Source organism: Arachis hypogaea, chromosome 7, assembly GCF_003086295.3.
Source record: "Arachis hypogaea cultivar Tifrunner chromosome 7, arahy.Tifrunner.gnm2.J5K5, whole genome shotgun sequence".
Classification (NCBI taxonomy): domain Eukaryota; kingdom Viridiplantae; phylum Streptophyta; class Magnoliopsida; order Fabales; family Fabaceae; genus Arachis; species Arachis hypogaea.
Window position 1 is genome coordinate 47529550 of NC_092042.1, and position 9933 is coordinate 47539482.

Consider the following 9933-nt stretch of genomic DNA (forward strand, 5'->3'; position numbering starts at 1 on the left):
CTATGCATCAAAAAAATGTGTTAGGTTCAATAAAAAGACCAATGCATATGAGATGAACTAAATGAACATTCGAATACATGAGTATGTGAAAAATACAAAAGTGAGATTATGGGTTGCTAGGCATAATTTTAGAAGTACATAGAGTGTGTGTGTGTGTGTGTGTGTTAGGTGAGAGCTTAGGTTAGTTAAAGATTCAATTTACAGCTCACTTGACCATACATATATCCTCACCCTTACCTTAGCCCCATTACAACCTTGAAAAGACCTCATGATGTTTGCATTTGTACACTAGATAGTTGTTGATTGGTTAGATGAAGAGCAAAGTTTTAGAAAGCATGACTAGAGTGAATCAACCCCTAAACACTTGAGTGACTAGAGTGGATACATATCTGATGAGGGTTCGATTGCTCAATCACATGTATTCACCACTATCTTCTATATTCTTGCAAGTTTGTGAAACCTTTTGAAATTTCAATACAATTGTGGGTTGGAACTACTTCCTATTGCTTTAACCCTTATGCTTACTTTTGTTCTCTTGAAAGGTTGATTTGTTTTTGCCTAAGCATTTACATTCATAATAAGTAGTTGCATTTAAATAGCTTGCATATAGTTTAGTTGCATTGAATAAATATCATACCCCTTGTTTCCTTCTTGGTTTAGCATGAGGACATGCTGAGGTTTAAGTGTGGGGAGGTTGATAAACCCCATTTGTAGGGCTTATCTTGTGTTGAATCTAGAGGATTTTGTCAACCTTTTCTCACATTTACTAAATAAAATAGCATAGTTTTGTGATTGTCTCCTAATTTGTACTTAAGTGTGAAAACATTCTTTTAGATCCTTAGTGTGAAAATTTTAATCTTTCTTTGATTCCACTAGATGCCTTGATGTAGTTGTTAGTGATTTCAGATTGAAAAGGGCTAGGAATGGATTAAAGGAGTGAAGAGAAAGCATGCAAAGTGAAGAAATCATGAAAAGCCAAGGATTTGGAACGCGCCCATGGACGCGCACGTGAACAAGACGCGTACACACGGATCGCGCATCACTCCAGGGACGCGTACGCTGGTGCATAAAAATTACACTCACACTATGTAATTCTGCACAACTAACCAGCAAGTGCACTGGGTCGTCCAAGTAATACCTTACCTGAGTAAGGGTCGATCCCACGGAGATTGCCGGCATGAAGCAAGCTATGGTTATCTTATTATTATTAGTCAGGATACCAGTAGGATTCTTTAGTTTCAATTATAAAAATTGAAAGAGCATGAAATGAGTGTTTGTTACGCAGTAATGGAGAATATGTTGGAGTTTTGGAGATGCTTTGTCTTCTGAATTTCTGCTTCCCCCTGTCTTCTTCTTCACGCACGCAAGGTTCCTTCTATGGCAAGCTTTCTGTTGGTGGATCACCATTGTCAATGGCTACCATCCGTCCTCTCAGTGAAAATGGTCCAGATGCGCTGTCACCGCACGGCTAATCATCTGTCGGTTCTCACTCATGCTGGAGTAGGATCCATTGATCCTTTTGCGTCTATCACTACGCCTAACACTCACGAGTTTGAAGCTCGTCACAGTCATTCAATCCCTGAATCCTACTCGGAATACCACAGACAAGGTTTAGACTTTCTGGATTCTCAAGAATGCTGCCAATGAATTCTAGCTTATACCACGAAGATTCTGATTAAGGAATCCAAGAGATACTCATTCATTCGAATGTAGAACGGATGTGGTTGTTAGGCACATGTTTATAGATTGAGAATAGTGATGAGTATCACAGATCATCACATTCATCATAGTGAAGTGCGAATGAACATCTTAGATAGAAACAAGCGTGTTTGAATAGAAAACAGAAATAATTGTATTAATTCATCGAGACGCTGCAGAGCTCCTCACCCCAATAATGGAGTTTAGAGACTCATGCCATCAAAAAGTACAAAGTTCAGATCTAAAATGTCATGAGATACAAAATAAGTCTATAAAATTTGTTTAAATACTAAACTAGTAACCTAGGTTTACAAAAAATGAGTAAACTAAGATAGATAGTGCATAAATCCACTCCTGGGGCCCACTTGGTGTGTGCTGGGGCTGAGACTTGAGCTTCTCATGTGCCTGGGCTGTTTTTGGAGTTAAACGTCAGGTTGTAACCTGTTTCTGGCATTTAACTCCAACTTGCAACCTGTTTCTGGCGTTCAACGCCAGAATGCAACATGGAACTGGCGTTAAATGTCAGTTTACGTCGTTTATCTTCGAACAAAGTATAGACTATTATATATTACTGGAAAGCCCTGGATGTCTACTTTCCAACATAATTGAGAGCGTGCCAATTGGACTCCTTTAGCTCCAAAAATCCATTCTGAGTGTAGGGAGGTCAGAATCCAACAGCATCAGCAGTCTTTTTTTCAACCTGAATCAGATTTTTGCTCAGCTCTCTCAATTTTAGCCAGAAAATACCTGAAATCACAGAAAAACACACAAACTCATAGAAAAGTCCAGAAATATAAAATTTTGCCTAAAAAATAATAAAAATATACTAAAAACTAACTAAAACATACTAAAAACTACATGAAATTATCCCCAAAAAAGCGTATAAAATATCCGCTCATCATACGCGTGCTGTACGCGTACGCGTCGATGCCCACGGTGACACCTTTAATGAAATCGCATCCAGCGATTTCAGGAGGGCTTCTGGCCCAGTTTTGAAGCCAATCTTTGGCGAAAAAAGGCTAAAAAGACCAAGGACTGAAGGGGGAAGCATCCATCAATCATTGAATCATTCATTCACAAATTAGTAGGTTTAGATGTAGTTTTTAGAGAGAGAGGCTCTCTCCTCTCTCTAGGTTTTACGTTGTAGTTTTATTCCTTTCCAATTTCTAAATTCTATCTCAATTTAATTTAATTTCTCTTCTACTTTTATTTGTCTTAGCATTCTAGTTATTGATTTCCCTTGTTGATTACTTATTCTTCCCCATTTAGTTTATGAATTCTCATGTTAGATTTGATTTTCTATTTAATTCAATTTGAGGTATTTCTTATTTATGATTGCTTTCTTCAATTTATGTACTGATGCTTTCAATTGGTTGTTTGGATTTTATTATCTCTTATTGCTTTTCTATGCTTTTATTTTGCGCCTACCAAGTGTTTGATAAAATTATTGGGAGGATTTTAGAGTAGGATTTTATGTTCTTGGCTTGGGATGGTACCTTAGGAACCCTTGAGTTACTAATGTCCAAGTAATTGATGATTGGTAGCCATTGACTCTAGTCCTTACTAATTGAATTGGTGGAGAGTTAGGACTTATGGACTTTGATTGATATAGCTCATTTGACTTTCTCCTACTAAGTTAGAGGATAATTTAATGGGATTGATCCTTGCCAATTCTCATGTTGTGGTTAGTGATAAGGATAGAGATCCTTGACCACCAAACCTTGCCAAGACCTCTTTATAATTTGATTTTCATTACCATTTACTTTTTCTCGTTCTCTTATCCAAAATCCCCAAAAAAGATACAATCTCATAACCAATAATAAATACACTTCCCTACAATTTCTTTGAGAGACGACCTGAGGTTTGAATACTTCGGTTATTATTTTTAAGGGGTTTGTTACTTGTGACAACCAAATTTTTGTATGAAAGGATTATTATTGGTTTAGAAACTATACTTGCAACGAGAATATATTTGTGAAATTCTTTACCACACAAAAGTCCGTTCATCAGAGATCTACCAAGGATGAAAAAAGACCCAGGGAGCTTTCATATCTCCTGCATTGTAGGCAACATGACATTTGAAGAAGCATTTTGTGACCTTGGTGCAAGCATAAATCTCATGTCTCTATCTATGATGAAGAAGCTCCAAATCCATGAATTGAAATCCACACAAATAGCTCTCCAATTGGCTGATAGATCCATGAAGCAAACACTTAGAGCTGTGGAGAATGTCTTGGTAATAGTAGAAAAATTCTTCCTCCCAGCTGATTTTGTTATCCTTGGCACAGAGGAGGATTACAACACCCCCATCATTCTGGGGATGTCCTTCTTTGCTACGAACAGAGCTTTGATAGACGTTGAAAAGGGAGAATTGATGTTAAGAGTGCATGATGAACATCTAGTATTCCATGTTTCAAGACCATGCATGAGTTCACTCAAGGGAAGAATTGTATGAAAGTTGATTCTAAAGATCTAAACTTGAAGGAGGTACCCAATGAGTCACTTCCAAAGTTTCTAAGCCCACACTTGAAAAAAAAGAATTAGAAGTGCTACAACAAGTTGAAAGAACCATCGGAACCAAGGAGGAGTTACAACCAAAACCTCCATATGTGATAACCAATAAAATTCCTCATGATATTGAGACCAAAACATGCATTGAGAATGGATCACCACTTGAAAAAGAGAAAAACCTCAAGAAGAAGGTGCCTAGAGGTTGGAGAAACAAGAAGATCTCTATTGAAGACTTCTCACCAAGGAACAAAGTGATGCTAATTTACCAACCAATGGAACCATCTCCACACTTCTCTGGATACTACACAGGGAACAAAATCCTTTCACTCGAACATGTGGAGATCATTAAAGAAGGTACTGGGTGGAAGTCTACTGTGAGAGGAGAGGAGTTGAAGTACTATGATCATCATCCTCCCTAACAAAGGACAACTGTCAAGCTAGTGACGTTAAAGAATCGCTTGTTGGGAGGCAACCCAACCTTAGGTAACTCTTTCATAATCTTCTTTAAATAAGTGGTTAATTAGGCTTCTGTGTAGTGCAAGGAATTAAGTTTGGTGTAGTACACCAATATGTTGTGTTAACAGAGTGAATAAATCAAGGGTGAATGTGTTATACTAAGTTTGGTGTCCTACCGTGAACCTCGTATGAGCACATTGCACCCCTTGAGATAGTCATGAATAGTCACTACTTCAAAACAATCACAAAGGTTAATTAACTTTGCATTTCATTTGTTTACTTTCTAGTTATATAGTTTTGTTTCCTCATAGAATTGATGCACATGTTGTTTCAAGCATGCATGAAAAGCCTAATTATGCACTCTGCTTTTGCACAGAAGGATGAGCAAGAAATTAAGTTTGGTGTCAGACACCAAATTTAATTCAAATTTCATAATCATACATGCATGATAACTATCTCTTTAATTACTTGGGGACAAGCTTTCTTTCTAAGTTTGGTGTGTAGGGAGTCATTTCATTCCTTTTCTAACCACTCAATGACATTGATAAACTATGCATTATCATCCAAAAAGACAAGCAAAGAATCTAGAAGCCAACAATGATGATGATAATGAGTGAAGCAAGTGGAAACAAAAAGGTTGTGTTGTTAATTGACTGTCTCTTATTTTATTGTTTTGATTGAAAGTTCGACTATACCCTATTCTGTTTAGTTTTCCTTTAGCCTAAGAGGACACAAAGAGGGTAATTCTATTTTAGGCATCAATTGGTTATGTGTGTGTGTGTGTGTGTGTGTGTGTGGCTGTCCCTAATGAATAATCATTATTCATTTCTTTTCATAGCACTTTACTCTTGAAATTGCTTGCACCCCATATCTCTAAGAATGCAACAAAAAGTTGTTCTTTTGAAAGGAAAAAGTTGAAGAATTTTAAGAAAATTTTGGGGCAAGCAAAATATTAAGAGAAGTGGAGGTTCTAAGTGTGTGATTGTGTAATGAGGCTTCATGTTTGTGAAAACCTACATGGGAGCTCATAGACATGGAATGAAGTTTAGAAAATTATTAGGGAGGGTCTCGAAAATCTATATATCCCAGAAGTAGCAACAAAAGAAAGAAAAAGAAAGCAAAAGAAAAAGAAAAACAAAGAACAAGGTTCAAGGCTCTGAGCATCAATACTAGGAAGAAAAAAGAAAGAAACAAGAGTTATTGTCCTAGTTAAATGCTTGTGGTGGACTTGTGTCAAAGAGAGAGGCTTGAGCAAGTAAATCCTAAGGGGTGCTTCAACACCTAATACCTTAGACCAATTGGTTTGGGAGTATTGATTGAAAGCTCATCTTAAAGCCGCATTAAGACATGACATTTAAAGTCGAGGCCAAAGTGGAAAAGAAAGTATTAAGAAAAGAAAACAATGATGCAAGAAAATAGTGATGCTTCAAGGTGACAATCTATAAAGAGACTTCTAAAATATCATCCGAATGAAATTCCTAAGTTCTAAGACTTCCAAATGTAGGGACTAATAAGTGCTGGAATCCTTGCATAAGCATACAATTTGGAGTTTACCCCACTGTCACTTACTCACCTCACTCACTAAGGCATCATAAGCAATTCTTCACTCACCTCACTCACTAAGGCATCATAAGCAATTCTTCAACCCACTCCAATCAAAAGAAACCTTTGTGCATAAGTTTTTTTCTTGCTTGGGGACAAGCAAGATTTTAAGTTTGGTGTTGTAATGCATGTGCATCTTAGTCAGTTTAGTTAGCTATTTTAGTTAGTTTATAGTTAATTTCATACCATTTTTAGTTAATACACAAGCAATTTCATGAAATACCTATGCACGTAATGGATCATCAAGCATGAATTGAAATTGTGACTATTTCATGAAGATACAAGAGTCATTTGATGCAATAAATAATGCTAAGTGAATGTGTTGATTATATTGCACTGGAACATGATAATATATCTTGTATTGATTCATGAAATATCAAGCTTTGATACATTTTATTTGGTTGATGATAGGTGAAGCAGAGATAGGTGAAGCAGATCCTTGGAGAATGCTAACTTGGAGCATTGGCAACGCCCAACATAGGGGGCGTTACTTCAAACAACGCCCATTATGGAAGCAATGTGGCATTGGCAACGCTTACTTGTACTAGCGTTATCATGAAACAACGCCCATGCTTAATGAGGAAATCCTGGGAGGAGCGACATGGCGTTGGCAATGCCAAGGTACAAAGAAGTTATCTTCTAACAATGCCAAGCAATCCTGGAAGGTAGACCCAGGCATTGGCAACGCCCAACTTAACTAGCATTGCCTCCAAATAACGCCTGTGATGATTTTTGAGGCTGCAATTTTCAGTGGTCACGCATAATCATGACTCATGCGTACGCGTGACGAGTAACACTAACGACATGATATAACTAGCGCCCCCTTAAGATAACACCTGTGACGAAGGCCATGCGTACGCGTGAGGAGGAAATTTCTACTGGAAGATTAACCTTGGGCATTGGCAATGCCAAGTTATTACTGGCGCCCCTTTTGAAATAACACCTGCGATGTAGGTCATGCATACGCGTGAGGAGGAAATTTCTATTGGAAGATTAACCTTGGGCGTTGGCACGCCAGGTTATTACTAGCGCCCCTTTTGTAATAACGCCTGCGACGGAGGCCACGCGTATGCGTGACAAGTGCCAATAACGCCCAAGTTAAAGCGCCTGATCCAAGTAACGCTAGCTGGACATTGACAACGCCAACAAAAGAAGCGCCTATATCAGATGACGCCAAGGCCTTGTTGACAGAGTTCTGAGCCAAGCCCAAAAGAGTCCAATTTGGAAGCACCCTTCAAAGGCACTTGTAGAGCAGATAAGTAGTATAAATAGGGGGAACTTTTGGAAGCTTGGGGGGATGGGACCTTTTGCTTGTATTTTACTTTTAGTTTATTTTTCAGTTTTTACTTTTACATTTTTAGATTTTGTATAAGAGAGCAATGAGTCACTAAACCCTTCATTCATTAGGGGGAGGAGCTCTGCTAAATTGAAATGAATTAATGTTCATCTTTTTCTCTTCTTGATTCTATCTTTGTTTATCTAAGAGAGAGTTTCCAATCTTTAAAGATCCAATTCAATCAGAAGAGGGATTGGATCTATTAGAATTCTATGTGAGTCTTGGAAAAGGGATCATAGTAATTTAGTTTGAAACTCTCTTCACACAACGAATTTGATTTTGATTCAGAGCTTGATATTGTGACATGTAATCACTCTGAAATTGGGATCTTAGAAGTTGTGTGGCTTGGTATTAGAATTCAATCTTCACATCTTTTCATAAGCATTAGATCAAGAAATTGGTATTTGATCATGTCTAAAGAAATCGAGTTACCAAAGAATTGGAACTCAATTACTTATGATCCACCATAGATCTAACATTGCATGAACAAGAGGAAAGAGAAGTTCATTGATTCAGGAAGATCTAGCATCTCCAATCCCTAATGATTTTAATTCATAAGCATTTCCTTCCTTGTTTTTCAATTCCATTCCTGATTGCTTATTCTCTTTAATGTTCATTGTTCTTAATTCCTTTACATTTTTGCAATTTAAATTCCTTGTTATTTACTCTTCCCGTATTTACATTTCAGCAATTTAAGTTTCTGTACTTTAAATTTCTAGCAATTTACTTTTTCACTCTTTATTTCAGTCATTTAATTTCATACGATTTATGTTTCAGTAATTTAATTCATTGCCAAGTCATCAATCATCATTATTTTTTTGCTTAACTAGAATGACCAATTGATTAAAGTTTCTTAATCTATCAATCCTCGTGAGATCGACCTCACACTTGGTGAGTTATTACTTGATTACGACCCAGTGCACTTGCCGATGGATATTGGTTTACAATTTCCATATCAGTTCCCTAAGTCGGGAGTTCTCCTCCATGTTGATGGATTGTTCCGTCGTAGAGGTCCATATCGTGGGTTTTGAAATTCCTTAGAATTTTGGCCTGCATGATCTCTTCTACGAACAGATCTTTGTAAAATTCGTGAAATTAATAAATAATTGGCAATAAATTAATTATTATTTAAAAAAATTAAAAAATTAAATTTTATAGTTTAAAGAAGAAGAAATATTAAAAATACGAATTTTAACACTATTTTTAAAGGTTTTGGCCCAAAATTGGACCAACTGGCTAAACCAGTTGAACTGGACCCATATTAAGCCCAAGGCCCAACCCATATAATCCCATTCAGCCCCTTGTAGCCACAACATTTCTGATTTCATTGAAGTTTGAGGGTTTCCACCGTAAGAGAGGTAAGGGAAGAACACCACATATGTTACTATTCAATTTGATATTCAATTGCTCATAACTTTCAATTCAAAGCTCCAATTGACGAGCAGTTTACGACCACGTGTTCATTTTAAACTCATCTTTAATTCTATCTAAACTATGTGGTACAATTTAACATCGGATAATTATCAATGGTTACGCTTGAGTTTATGTTGAATTAGAGTTGAATTTGTCAAATTGGAGCTCTTGGAACAAACCTTTGGTGGCTGGAATCATTGGAGTTGATTGGAAATCATGAAGCTTGAGCTTTGGTGGTTTTGAGCTTAGGGAGAAATCGGCCAAGGTATGGTTTTGGTTTCTCATAGTTAAGATATGAATATATGAATATATGTATCACGAAAACTTAGGCTAGTTGACCACAGGATAAGATGAATATATGAATTGTTATGTTTAGTGAATAACGATGATAATTGTTGAACTTGATGTAAATGGGTATTGAATTGGATGGTTGGGTTGATTAGTTATGGTATGAGCATGAAATGTGGACTTTTGATGTTTGATGTTGAAATTAGTGAGAATTGTGATTGTAAAAGTTAATTAGATTGGAGATTTTGGATGTGGTATGTTATGGAATTAACGAATAGTGTATGAATATGGTTTGAACATATTTGGTACTGTTTTGGTTAGGAAATATGGGTTTTGGAAATGAGAATTTGGAAAACTTGTGGTTTGGTAAGTTTTGGTAAAATTTGATTTTTAACCAACTTCGGCGGTCCATAACCCGAGCCTCAGATTTAGTATTTGAATGAAATTTATTTTAAATTAAAGATAATTTCAAAAGCAATGAAATGGTAAAAATTTTGTAGAAATTGGAGTTTTGTAGAGGAAGTTATTGACGTCGGAAGTTAGGTGCAAAAAACTGAATTCATGGACTTAACAACTTTTACCTATTCTGCATAGCTCGCATTTGCAAGCACGCTTGCGACACGGTCATT